We start from the raw sequence: 15,588 nt of genomic DNA, 5'->3' as shown, positions 1-15,588 counted from the left end.
CTAACCTCTACAAGATCTTTCATCAGAGAGAATTCTTTACAAAAAATACAATCCACATGATATGCAACTTTCTGTATCTAACTCATTGGTATCTTAAGCTATATGTCCATGTCTTCCATGCTCATTTTTAGTTATAACACATGTGACGTCCCCCCTCTTGGCCAGCAATCAATGAGCATAAATCCTCACCACTGACACTGGAGAAGGGCTTTCACTTGGAATAAAAGTATATAGTATTGCCATATGTAGCTCTCTGTATCAAGCAGAATTTCCCTTAAGAGTACACAGGAAACACATTCAGTCTGGGAGCTGGGTCCTTTCTGTCTCTCCAGGCCCACAATAAGACTTCCCACTCACACAGCTGTAGAGTTGAGTCCTCAGCCGATTGTCCAAGCCAAGTCCTCCAGCACCCTGTCTGTGAAACCAGTGCTTTGTGTCCCTGCTCCAAGCAGCTAATTTTCACACACACGCACACACACACACACACACACACACACACACACACACACACACACACACACACACACACACTCACACACACACACACACACACACACACACACACACACACACACACACACACACACACACACACACACACACACCCCACTGGGAAAGGCTGACATGGATTTACTATCTATGCCCCCTTCTTCCCAGGCTATAAGGTAATTACACTGCCACCAGATACTCCAAAGTTAGCTACTCTAAGGCTCTTACAAGGGTACCCAATTATACATAGTGAAATTAATATTAATACAAATGACAATGTGAGACCAATGCAATAAGGCTTTCAGGAGTGGCCACAGAGTCACCAAATAGATATAAATACTCTCAAACGTTAAAATATTCTGTAAAAGACCAGCCACAATGAAAAATTTAAATAGATTTAATAATAAATAATAAAAGAACGTGAAAATACAGAATATCTATTTATAATAAACACCAGAGCTTCAATCACAGGAAATATTAAAATAAAAAAAGGAATAGATTCACACAGATACAGGAAAAACAGTACTTAACTAATCTCACTATATTTTCCTGACTGATCTCAAGAATTACTATTCTCTGGGTCACTTACTACAGCAAGGCAAGATGAAGTGGGTGAGTGATCTTTCTATGTCAGGTTCAGAAAACAGACTGCCATGAGACTTCTGTCTCATCTAGTATTAAAACATAATCTCAGTGAAGGATTACAGGATGACATCGCATACAGCTGGTCATCTGACTTCTGGTTCCCATACTACCCCCCTTTACTAGAGGCTGCCAGGATTTAACACAGATGTGTTACCTTACACACCTAGAGCATTGTTAAGATCTGTTGCAGCTTCTGAAAGTCATAAAACAATTTCAAACTTCCACCTTTCCAGAGTAGCAATAAGTTCACTGCTACAGACACTACAAGGTTTCCTAGTCATTGTTTTCACAGAAATTTCATCTCTGGCTGCAATCAGAACTATAAGATACAATCTTTATGGCCTAAATTAAGTAATTTAATTTCAGGATATTTTTCTAAAAGTTAGCTGAGGCTGAGCTTAACCTATTCTTTTCCAGTATCCTTTGTTACAATATTAATTTCAACAGTTATAATACAGTCTGACATACAGGTGTATTTTTTTTTCTTTTCAGCAGGACCCATTGTTGGTATATTTTTAACACAAGTACTTTGCAAATACATTTTTCAACACAAGCATTTGTACAAATCAGTTTGATATACAAATGACATATAATTCTTTACAAAACTCCAGCTAGCTATGTTGGCATATGTTATACATACACTGCCCTACTTCTCCTAGCATAGCTAACAATACCTCACATTGTCACAACATGTACACTTCTTTCATATATATTTTGAGAGATAACATGCATTTTGTTACAATGACCACTTACAATTAACCTTAGCTATATTAAACATCATTTGTGCTTCAAAAGTGTGATGGTTATGCTCCGATATCTGGAACAAGATACATCAGTTAAGCACTTCTACAATGTGAGACCAAATTTTAACAAATGTTAATCACCTCCTGCTTCAGTTTTTAAGAGGTTTTTCACTAGGCAGTTAAACCTGACAGTACTGAGCAAATGACTGTGGCAGAAGAATAAAAAACAGAATTGTTTCCGCCTGCTGTCTCTGTCTGTAATGTATACCTGACATTTTGTAACATAACAGACTCTCTTACACTGTCTTTTTGACAGCGTTCACTAAGTGCTTTATGGTTTTGAAAGCTGGCAAAACACTTTGAGAATTTTTTCCTGTAACTAGTAATACATGGAGCATATAAAGCTCCATGCATTACAAAGAATTAAGATTGGGTTTCCAATCACAATCCTGTATTGTGTGTTCTTAACATGGATTCGAAGAATCACAACTCAAACAAATTGTTTGGTATCTACATCTCCAACACATAATAAGCTGGTTATGATCAGCAACCTACTTATAATTGCCTATATTATAACTAATACAGTACAAATCTGTAATTGCCATGTTTCCCAAAAGTTATACAAGTTGTCATAATGCAGTCTTGAATACAACATAATTTTTTAATTTCACAATAGAAAGTGACAGTCCTTGTTATGCTACATAACAAAAAAAAAAATCAGTGGGATGAAGTGCATGTACAACATCTTTTTTCTAGATGGTGTTTTAAATTATAATAACAGATATCAGCAGGTTATGTCACTGCTACCAGTCAACAGCCTTTTGTACTTTTTTTTTTACCTTTTTAAGTACTAAAGACAGAAAAAGGTTTTATGGTTTCTATTTCAACAATGTTTATAAGCCAGGTCAGACTTACTATATCCTCTCCAGTGTGAATCTTTTTTAACCTCATTCACCTTACATTTTACCTTGTCAATATTCTTGACAGTCTGGAGTACTGCACTACTTTCTGTGGGCACTGTCAATAATCTATACAGCTGCTAACAGTTTTAATACTTCTTTCATGCTATACTCACAGGTTACTCATATTAGCGGTTTTCAGATTGCTCCACAGTATTCATTATCAGAGCTTCCCATACCATACAGGTACATGTAATCCAGTGCTGGGCTTCATTTCTGTACCAGTTTTGCAGCTTATTCAATGGTTACCCACAATGCAACACTTAGACTTCCATATATAAATGATAAAGCTCCCTTAAAATGGATGCCAACTGATTAAATTCTATTAAAAAGTATCATGATTAAGTCTTGAAATTTCAATCTCTCTGTCTATTTCTTCACTGATCTTCCAGTTCTGGAGACTTTAGCAGGACTACCTCCTCTGGATATCTGATCTTCCTTCTGGGACAGTTTATGTTGCACTAATGCTTTTCCTGTAGACATGACTTAATCAGCATCTATCTGTTTCCACAGACTCTGTTTCTTGTGACAGCACTGGTTCTGGCACCTCTAGTTGTTCTTCTTCCTTGGATTTTGATGTATTGGAATTCTACAAATGTCTGTGATTTTTGTTTCTATGCAACTTGCACTTTTCCCAATGAATAACATCAGATCTTGGTTCGGTTGCTCTACAAACTACTGTAGCTTCAGTTACAAACTGCGCAGTTTCTATAACAAGAGTAATTCTCTCTGTGCAGGTTTATCTCAAGTGTTCCTTCTTATTTGGTATTAATTGTCAGGCATCATTAATGTAGCTGAAATAACTATTTAGTTTTCACCCTTGTCCTAATTGAAACAGTGGTTGTGAGTGACTGAGTCCCCTGCAAAGGAGTATTTCTATATTCCAAAATTGTGAGATAATCTTTAGAGATTTTGCTACTGCTCATTCTCATAATTGCCTTTCAGTTTTTGGATAACTTTCATTCTATTTATCTTCTTAATTTTGGATAGTGAGGACTGAATATTATATGTATGGATCCCCACTCATGCATTAGTCCTCTGAATTACTAACGTTTGCATTGTGAGGCATTGTCAGATATGACATCAATTTTCCTTGTATCAAAAAAAGTTATACTTTAATGTAGTTATCATACTTGTGCTTGTTTGCCAGTTTGAATAATTCAGGAAGCTTGGAATTTAATCTAGACTGATAAGATGCAGGTCTTCTTGGAACTGGAGCAAACATATCCCATCTAGACTCTAAACTTTACCAGTGAAGGTGCTCTTCAGTAGCAGAATAGCTATCTCTTTTATTGGTTATTTTTTTATGGTATAATATTGCATATGGCACAGCTCAGCACTGCTTGTTTTGCATGAGTCAGTGTCAATGCACTATACACTTCATCTTTTGCTGTTTCTTTGCACTTTACTTTTCCCAAATGTGATCTATGTACCATCTCAAGCATTTGTCCTCCCAGATGATAGATAATAATTAATGTGTCATACCTGAACATTAATCAAATGTATTTCCTTGCTGGTGATTTTTGTTCAGGCTAATCTCTTAACTGTAATGACATTTGATACCTGCATTTCTAAGTCATTGTTAGTAAATTCCTTTACATTTTCTGTTAGTATTAGTAACTACAGTAAAATCTAAATAGTCCTAAGTTCTACTACAAGGAATCCTTCACAATTATTTAGTAATGCTATCCTATTTGGCACATCTGTGTGGTGTAGTTCCTTGCCTGGTCTGTGATTCACTTTCTGATGTATCTCTGTTGATTAAATAATGTCATCTGCAGTCTAGGAGGTGCTTGTTTAAAGATCTTTGGGATGAGCTTTGTAAGGGTTTGTGGTTTGTTTCTGTTGTAATTTCTTTGCCATAGACAGAGTCATGGACTTTCTCACATCCATGCACTGTTATTAACATTTCTATTTGAACATATTCTTTTGTGTGTCTGTAAATGCTGCTAACGCATATACAATTGTCCTTATACCTTATAACATTACAGCTCCAATAATACTCTGTCTGACATCTACTTGCAACACAACTGGAATAGCCACATCACAATATTCTAATGTTATACATCTCCAATTAGCTTCCTGTCCATTTAAAAATGTTCTACTGGTTCATAGCTCAATTCTCCACCTAGATCATCTTATAACAGCTTCCTCATTAGTACAATGAGACCAGGATTTGATTCCTTGATGAAGAGTAGCTAAACTTTCTTAAAGATGCAGTTATCTCAGGCATATTAACGTCAGACTTTGTAAGTTAGTGCATCATTCCTAAATACATTTGAAATGCCTGTTTGCCTTTTGGCTTTGAAACTTGCACATTTATTTAGACTTTTTCTGCATTAGGCTTCAGTTATTCTGTTGTTACAAAATTACCCACATATTTCAGACTTGTCAGTCTTACTTTCCATTTGTTTATTTACCTTAAATTTATGCTCTCTGCATCTATTTAGTAAGTGTGTTTGTCACTTGATATGCTGCCCTTTGGAATGACTACACACTCACTAATATCAAAAGTTCTATTTGCAGCTTTAAATTCTTCAATTGCATGTTACAACGGCTCTTTGGAATACCTCTAAGGAAATACCAAACAGGAGTATATGAAATTTATACGTTCCTTAAAAAGTATTAAATAATTACAGACTGTAGCTTTTTTTCATCTAGATGTAGATTACCAGAAACCCTGTTTGCATCTAGTGTTGAAGAGAACCAAGCATCTAGCATTTCTGATGCCTCTTCTACTGTAAGTAATGGGTAATGCTTTATTTTAATGAAAAAACAAAAGAACATGAACAGCCATGGCTAAAAGGAATAAACACTGTTTAATATGCAAACAAATAAAATCCAAGAGTAAGTGCTTTCACGATCTTCCTGATCGTTTCTTCAGACTAAAATACATTAATTATCTCACTGAATTTAAACTGCTAAGAAACCAATCAAAACACAGAATCAGTTATCATACTTAATAGGTATAAAGTCATCTGTTAAAAAATATGATATATACAAATAAATATCCTATTACAATAAACATATAATAATATTTAAATGCCTCATATTAATCATGGTTAAAACTTGATGCTATTCAAACTTTACAGTAATCATTGTTCCTAAAATAATGCATAGCATATAAAAAACATGTCTTTTACTGAGAATTCAATGTTTAAGTGGTCTTGCTTTTAGAAATGGTTTTAGGGATATAATTTCATTAATCCCTGGGGGTTTATCAGCATTCAGCTGTAGGATCCATCTCTGTTCTGTCTCTTCAGTTCTATTCTTTATGTCGCCCCCCCCCCCACACACACACACACACACACTAATGCTTTCAACCACTATCTCCAGAACAAAAAAATTAAACACATGATGCATCCTTTCTGCGTCCGCATGCTTAGCTAGGGCGCTCATCTCTTTTTTATTGACTATGTCCCTCATATGCTCCAAGATATGTTCCTTTAACATTCTGTTAGTTTTACTGCATTTATTCTGTTAGTTTTCCCAATATAAAAAAAAACTTTACAGTATTGGCAAAAACTAAGATATGCAACATTTCTTGTCCTGCAGTCTGCATAGAAGTCCACCTCTATTTTAAAGTTCTGTTTGAGATCCATGAAAACGGAACCTGTAAAGATATATTTACAAGCTGTACAATTTCTACATGGGTAGGTTCCTATCTTATTTGACAATTCCTTAAATTTTGTATTTGACGTTTTGTAACATAGCTGTCTTTTTAATGACTTCTTGTTTATAAAAGAAAAATGTGGTACAGAATCAATAACATCCTCCAACTCTTTTGTAGCTGTAAGAATGTTCCAGTTCTTCTTAAAAATCTCACAAAATAAATTAATGTCACTGGCATAGGATATTGGGAACCTAAGTTTTTCTCTTGTGGGATTGCGTTCAGATGGTTCATGTGCAGGGTGTTCTGAGAAGTATGGTTTCCCTTTGCCTTCACACTCCTCATATGCTTCCTTAATACATGCATCTATCTCTGGCTGACTATAATCCCTGTTAAGGAAATCTTCCCCTAATAGTAGCATCGCTTCCTCCAGTCCTTCTTCTTTATTATGTAGCCTACTTACCCTCAGAAACTGCCCTTTCATTGCATTCCTGCTGACATGTCTGGGGTGCATACTATTCTTACACAGTAGGGGAATGCCTGTTTGGCTTCTGGCTTTGAAACTTGCACATTTATTTAGGCTTTTTCTGCATCAGGCTTCAGTTATTCTGCTGTTACAAAATAACCCACATATTTCAGACTTGTCTGTCTTATTTGTTCTTATTTACCTTAAATTTATGTTCTCTGCATCTATTTAATAAATATGTTTGTCACTTGATATGTTGCCCTTTGGAATGACTACACACTCACTAATATGTCAAAAGTTTTGTTTGCACCTTTAAATTCTTCAGTTACATGTTACAATGGCTCTTTGGAACACCTCTAAGGAAATACCAAACAGGGGTATATGAAATCTATATGTCCCTTAAAAAGTATTAAATAATTACAGACTGTAGCTTTTTTTCATCTAGATGTAGATTACCAGAAACCCTGTTTTCATCTAGTGTTGAAGAGAACCAAGCATCTAACATTTCTGATGCCTCTTCTTGTACTGTAAGTAATGGGTAATGCTTTATTTTAATCAATTTAGTCATCTTTTGTCAATCAACACAAATGTGAGTTTTGTATTGCTTCATGAGGTTAACTATATTGTTCGCTATCTCTAATTGCTTCTTAACGATAACTGATGTTTCCATTCATTTTAGTCACTATTGCATCTACTCCTGAAGTAACCACACTTTTTGAAATATGTACCACTGGTACCAAATATAAGGTTTATTGTTTTACAATTTTTTTAAGACTGTAAATAAATCAGAATGACCATGCAGGATGTCATGTATATGGCTCTGTAACTCACCAAATTCACAGTCATTGGTGCTGTTCATCAGAATATCATAAGTATCTGTAGTCTCTGTAAGAGCTTGTGTCCCTTGAAAAAAGGCATAAAAGTTGTGACAAATTTTATAAAAGGTGTCAATGTCATAATAATTACTGAATTTCTCTTTTATTGCTACTATTTTGTCTTTTTTATCCAAGAAAGGTAAGATAAATATTTTTAATGACTTTTTTTCCTCAATATGAAACACAATGTTCTTTTAGAGGCTTCTCAGCTAATCTACATTTCTGCTCCATAACCTATACCTTTGCAAACGTTTTCTTCTATTAAGAGAATTGCTGGTAGTTGCACCTGGAGATCATGTCCTCTAAGACTACATTTTTATACTTACAAACAAATTAGCTCCTGAAAACAACTATATCTGTTCATTCTTGCTGGTTTATATATCTTCACATAGACACTAATGATATCTAGGAGTTTGTCAATAAGAAGATAAATTAGATATACATCCATACGTGTTGCAAAATTATAAAAACAAAAGTGTTTTTTTGGCTGATCTCGGCCGTTTAAGCATAGGGCAGAGGCGCGCAAATGGGATTGTGCCAAAATAAAAAAAAATGTGAAAAGGCAATTTTAAGTGAAATCTGCATTTTGCCATTATAGACTATGACATGCAGAATCAAAACAATAGCAGTGAACAGTGGTTGCTAAGGGGAAAGGCTCTGATGTAGTGCTGTAACTAGGGACTAAGGCAGTGGGGTATGCTAATGAGGGAAATTTACTGAATCACAAAAAGGAGACAAGTGCCAAACTGTACCTAACCATGTAGAAGCTATAAGGCAGTGGTGTAAGCAGGAGAAGTAGCTGACATGAAAAAGGGGTGTGTCATTCTTGGTGTAAGCGCATTGGAACTTCACAGCTCTCAGTTGAGCTTAGCTAAGCACAGCTAAGCAAGGGGGTGTGTCTTAGGCTGTATTGATTTATTTCATGAAATGAACAGCATGTTTGTGTCCAAAGTAGGGCAATTTCTGCTTCAAAGTGTTAGCTAAATGGGATTGTGAGGCATGCACCGGGTCTAAAACAAAACAAAAAAACAAAAAAAAAAAAAACAGAAATAGCAGGACTGTTTACATTTGGGCACCAGCTTGGGGCTTAAAAGGGGTGGAAATGGGAAGGGGGAAAAAATAAAAAAAAAGGCAAATACAGAATAAAAGCAATCAAGTACTAATAAAATAGCAAGCAGGTGGAATGTATTATAGCTAGCCAATCATACAGGCAGCATCTGCAGCACAACAGTATAAACTGTACAAACACCTTTCAGTTTGGTTTTCCCACAAACCTTGCACCATCGATGTACACATGCGTGGGAGTTTTAACCAAAAAAAAGCTAGGGCTGCCGTTGCTTTGATCTATCAGTATGTGCTAGAGGCTGAAGGAGGCGAGGAAGATTATACTGACAACTGCCCCAGACTGAGGAGGAGCAGAAGAGTGTTCAGACCTAGGGCAACCAACCAGGGGCTACATGATGTGGAGCTAGTATAGCGCTGCAGGGTGGACAGAGACATACTTCAGCAAATCATCGAGCTGTGCCAGCCTCAATTCAGACCCAGAGACAACAAAGGGGAACCCATCCCAGTGGATACCAAGGTATGTGTAGCCTTAAGAATACTAGCTACAGGTACTTCCAAAGACCTACTGGGGACATCATGGGGGTCTCATAGGCATCTGCATCCAGGGTACTCCACCAGTTGCTGGATGCCATACTACCACATGCCAGTGAGCACATTTACTTCCCCAACACCTGTGAGGAGAGGACCAGCAACATGTGTCTCTTCCACTGTGTAGCAGAATCCCCGGAGATTCTGGGTGCAATAGACTGCATGCACATCCACATCAAAGCACCACCTGGTGAACAGGGTAGGGTCTACATAAACCGCAAGGGCTTCCCCTCCATCAGCTACCAGGTCATGTGCAATGCCCAGAGCATTATCATGAATGTGTGTGCTGGCAGCCCTGGAAGCTATCACAACTCCCACAGGCATTTTCCATTGGGGACATCCCATATGACCATCTGGTGGGAGATGCTGGCTATGCACTGGATCCATGGATGATGACACCCATCTGAAATGCACATACACAAACCAGGATCATTATAGAGCATGTGTTTGGGATGCTCAAGTCACAGTTCCACTGCCTTGACATATCTGATGCAGTCTTGCAGTACTCTCCAGCCACATATGCATACATGTTCATAGTATGTGCCATGCTACACAATATGATCCTGCAGAAACAGCTGCACCAGGAACAGCACAGGGAAGGGCCAGATAGCCCCCCACCATTGCCAAGGTCCCCACAGGTACAGAGGGACTCTGAGGAGGAAGCCCCTGAGCCTGCTTCTGTAGGCAGACAGAGAAATGCCCAGTATGCCCAGGCCTTGGCAAAGAGGCAACGCATATTACACACACTGACACTGTAGGGATCCAGGGACTGAAACCTCTCTCTGACTTGCACACACAGTAAAATGGATGACACACGTCACACTACCTGTAGCTTACCTTGTATAGGCAGTGTACTGTGTGCATCCAACAGAGCCAGCCCTCACCCACCATCCCCACAACTGCTGCAGGCACAAGGTAAGTCAGTCTTCTAAACAATAGATGAATGGAGTAGTATGTTCTGGTAGCATATCTATAGTATTGCTGCATGCATGCAAGGGAATGGGGTGGCCTACTGGGGTAGCAGCAAGCAACTGACAGCTATGTGGGACACCAGGAAATGTCTGCCCAATACTAGCTTCCCCCAACTTTGCAGTATTATCCAAGGTGACAAATCCAACTGCAGTATATGCGGGGGCCAACTAAGGGGGATCATAGGTCACGTGCATGGATGTCAATGTGGGGATCCCATACTCACCCCTCAGACTTACATAGCAAGTCAGCCATAGAAAACCATAAAGGAATGTCTGGCAAAGCCCCACAAATGGTGACAATGAAGGAATACCCCCCTACAGACTTACACAGTGATATTGCAGCAGGTCTTCCAGTTGCAGTAAGGCTCTGAAGGGTAAGAAGTCTGAAACTCAATTGTATGCCATTACAATCTAACCTGTGGCCTCTAGTGATATGCCTCTCTTCTCCAAGACAGGGCACAATACTATGCTAAATTGAACCAACATGTAAAGCCAATATCAGCACAGTATGTGCAAATGTATACTGTTGACAGGTGTGCCCCCCCACACCCATATTTCCATAGAAATGCAGTAACATGTAGGTTTGTAGGGTGATAGCAGCAGAGCACACATTGCCAGGGCTGTCCAAATCAACACGATAACTTGTTGCATGTCCACAATATGCAGGGGTCAATGATCTATGTATATGCATGGGAAATACTGTCAGGATGTGGCCAGCACTTACTCCCGGCTGTTGCGTCTTAGTGGCCTAGGTACAGTACTATGGTAGACAGGGCTATGTTCCAAGAATCCCAATGACAACTATTTCACATGTCAGCCACACCTATGGTGAGAGTTGTACACCCTGTCCAGATGTCAATATCCATTACTGCTGGTAAGCTGGACAGGTCAAGGACAGGGGGCCACACATATGAACAGTACACAGGTCAGAGTAACCTACACAGTGCCTACCATACCTTCCAACTGTAGAGACCTTTTGCAGAATGTACAGAGGTTCGCATCATATTTTTGGTGTCTCTATCTGGAAATAGTGGCTGTGTGGCAAATCATTGGCAAACCACGAAAGTCTAAAGTCAGACAATAATGTCGGATTGTAGTGTCTCAGACCTACACCCTATAGAAAACACATGCTAATGCAACATCTGTTATTGTATCACCCTTCTAGGTTTATAAGGCCAATAGTTAAACTGGTCCCTATATTTAGGCCTTTGTCACCCAGTTACTTATGGCTTTGTCTAGATGTCTGGCTCTCATACGTAGAGAGGTATGGTGCCTAGTAGCACAGCAGGTACCTGAAGGTCAGTGTACTGGCAGGTCATAAAAGGCTGCCACCTCACTGTGTGAGCACTGACAACATGTCACTGGCCAGCAGCCATACCCCTGGAATGGCAGGTTGTTACAGAAGGAGCACAAGTATGCCTTGTATATCTGCTCTGTTTGTCCTAACATTGCATTTGCCAGCAAAGTATTTTCAAAACAAGAAAAGGTCATGTCAAAACATCAGTGACAGACAGTGGAGAAGCAGATGTCACACCCATAACAGAAAGCAAGCACGTAACAAACTGGTCCCCCAACTGTCTATGTATAGCAGAATAGTATCAACACCCTGTCCCCATCTGTGGGCCTTCATCTGACTGTCATATGTGGGCTGTCCATATGTCAAACTCAATGACAGTTTGACAGCTAAGCCAACATGTAGCCTCATAATAACATAGTAGCACAAACTGTCTGAAGACCCCAGCAGATGTAGTGGTGCAATGATGGACAACCTGACAAACAGGTATGCTCAGAGGTGTGCAGTCCATAACCTTGTGTGTGATGTTATGGAATTTACCATGCTCGCACCAGAATTGCAAATACATAACAGCAGCCACTGTGGGCAAAGCCTGTGACCAGACTAGAGAAGGATAATGAGACACACAGAAGGGGGAGGGTAACCACTGGCCAGACAAATAGAGAATGTGCACACTAGAGCACATTTTGCAGTAACATAGGTGCCCTGCAGTGTATGGAGTCACTAAGCATCACCTGCAAATACACAGCATACACCCACATAAGTGGAGGTCCACAACAGATCAAACCTCAAGTAAAGGACACCTCAGAGGCAAAAACACATGAGAAATTCCCAAACCTACACACCTCAGACCACGCATACACCACACACCAGGGTCCTGCAAACACTAAGACCTTACCATACACACAACATATTACTCATAGAAGACTCCACTGTGAGACACACAGATGTGCCACACACCAGGCAGGATAAGGAGAAAGTCACGATTAATTGTTTGCCACGTGCCATAAACTGCCATATCACATATGCACTCAAGTCACCCCACAACAGGTACAGGTATCACACTAGCCTGGTCCATGGCAGTGTGAATGATGTCAGAAGCACCTCACAGACTATAGACAAACAGACATGATGCAGTGTGCTGAATATGTGTCCCATGCAGGTATGTCCATAGCCATAAGTAGCATCCTGCTGTCACCCAGAGTGATAGATCAATATGAACAGAAAGTGATTGTCAGTAACACCTGACTCACTTACCATTGTCACCCCAGGGGGATCCACTGCCAACAACCTGTGAACATATGAGTGACTGAATGCACTGCCTTGCTACAGATGGCCTGCATCAGTCTCACATGGCTTACAGGCCTCTGGCAAAGGCCCATGCCTCACCCATAATGCCATTATAAGGAATGTCATAGGGTCTATACTACCAACATAACACAGTCAACAGAACACAAATGAAATGCCATGCCACTAAATGCTAGTAGCATACCTCTCAACCTCGTAGAGCAAGATATCTGGACAAAGCCATACATAATGGCAGGCTAAAGGCCCAAATATAGAGACACTTTTGAAATAATGCTCTCATAATGTTATTAAGGTGATAGAATAACAGAGGGAGTGTGTAGTAGCATGAATGTCATGAAGGATGTGAAGTCTGAAACTCTAATCTCCGGTCATTATTTCCTGACTGCAAACCTGAGTGATCTGCAACAAACTTGCTAGGAAACCACAGTGTTAAGGGAAACTGACCAGATATATGAGGCATGAATCTGGATAATCTGTGAGAATCTGTACAGTTGGGAGGTATGGCCACACCAGGATACTGCACAACCAGGAGATCCCCAGACAGTATATCATCAAGGTACTGGGCCTTTTACACACCTTCAGCAGTCAATCAGCTGTAGCCATACCTCCTAACTGGCTGGATTGTGCAAGAATGTCTAGCCTTTGCCTCATAATATTGGTCTGCGCATCATCCATCTTGAATTTCTCTGTTAAATAACTGTGATGATCTGATGATATCTGTCAGTAGGTAATGACACAGTACATTACAGTGTCAAACATTACGTAAGTCAGAAAATGTTTGCTAAAACAAACCCTGTAACTCAAACAACTCATACATTAATAAGAGCAATAGTGACAGCATCCCCCCTATGGCTGGGCCATTGTTTCCCCATATTGGCAGCCTATCTGCAAGGTATGGCTGTAGCACACAACACCCTGGACTGGAGTTACAACTATTCCTGCAATGGATTCCTACACTTACTGTAGAAGGTCATACTGGGCATGTTCCTACACTTAGAGAAATAAAGCTCATGTCTGAAACCACAACGGACTACATATATATGTATTGTGCAGATGTCTTTGCATATACAGAGCTATGTACACCTAACTGTCTCCACACACATACCCATCAGACAGGATTACCCACAGCCAGCTCTAGGTGGCTCATACATGGTATTTCTGCATCTGTTGAGTGTGATACACACACACACACACACACACACACACACATATATATATATATATATATATATATATATATAGATATAGTTAGTAGGTAGGTAGGTTAGTACTAGTTAGGAAGGGATTCTAATCTCAGTCCTAGTAAATGTGTGCATGAGTGCATTTGTGTTTGTAAGTGTGTATATCTGTAGGTTAAAGTATTTTGTGGCCTTTCTCACCTAGTACATCTCCCATTGCCATGCTTTACAAGGGCTGGTGATGTTCCTCACCCTAGAAGTACCCTGGGGCACCATATACACTATAAGCTCCATGGCACATATGCTAAATGCATAACACTGTAATAGCAATAACTAGAGAGGTAGAGGTTCTAATCTCAGTTCTGGCAAATGTGTGTGAGAACGGTATCCTGTGTGTGTGTGTTTGGATGGGAACCATATCAAATGGGGGTAGGTTTTGGAATTTTTTGTTGTGGTCCACACAGTACATGTCTCAATGTCCACTTTACAAGGTCCACTCTTGTCATCTACTGTTGAGGTAACTACAGACAACTGGACAACTGGATTGGACTGTAGACACTCTGCAGCCCTATAAGCTCTGTGCCACATGAAATAACTATGTAACGGTATGGAATAAATAACAAGATAGGCAGGGCTTCTAATCCTTTTATACCATTCCCCACTCAGAAATAATAGACAAACACACTCAGCTAGGCATCAACCCCTATATCACTAGGTGGGTTGCAAAGTGGCTCACAGATAAAACCCACAGTGTGAAAGCAACAGACTCCATGTCAGACTGCTGACCAGTCATGATTGGAGTACCACAGGGTCTGATCCTGGGTCCCTCGTGTTCGGTATCTACGCCTCTGATGTACAGCCCGACATGAAGGGACTCTGGCTGACAATGTTTGCAGATGACTGCAAGGTGGGTGCTATTATTACCTCCCTAAGTGATGCTGACATCCTGCAGAAAGGCCTCACTGAGACCTACAACTGTTGTCAGAAAACTGGACTTAATCTCAATGCCAGAAAATGTGACACCATCCCCTTCAGGAACAACTTTGTTCCCATGAATCACATTGATGGTAGTACACTGAACACAAAAGTCATTATAAGACAACTGGGAACACAGGTTGACAGCGACCTCTCTGTTGACCACGACAGTTCCACTGTGGTCAAAAAGTCCTTCTATGTGGCACATCTCATCGCTAAGGGTGTTGCATCCAGGAAGAAAGAGGTCATAGTCACCCTCTACTCTTCCCTCATTAGGCCAATCATTGAGTACAATGGCCCATTTAGCATGTACCTCACTAGACACCTGTAACTCCTGGACAGACTGCAAAAGAACCTCACAAAGAGGATCCTAGGCTTTAAACAATTGTTCTATATGGACAGACTCTAATAACTCCAACTAT

The sequence above is a fragment of the Protopterus annectens genome, chromosome 7.part1, assembly GCF_019279795.1.
Source record: "Protopterus annectens isolate FY-2018-M chromosome 7.part1, PAN1.0, whole genome shotgun sequence".
NCBI classification, from domain to species: Eukaryota; Metazoa; Chordata; order Ceratodontiformes; family Protopteridae; genus Protopterus; species Protopterus annectens.
This window is presented reverse-complemented; position numbering follows the sequence as displayed.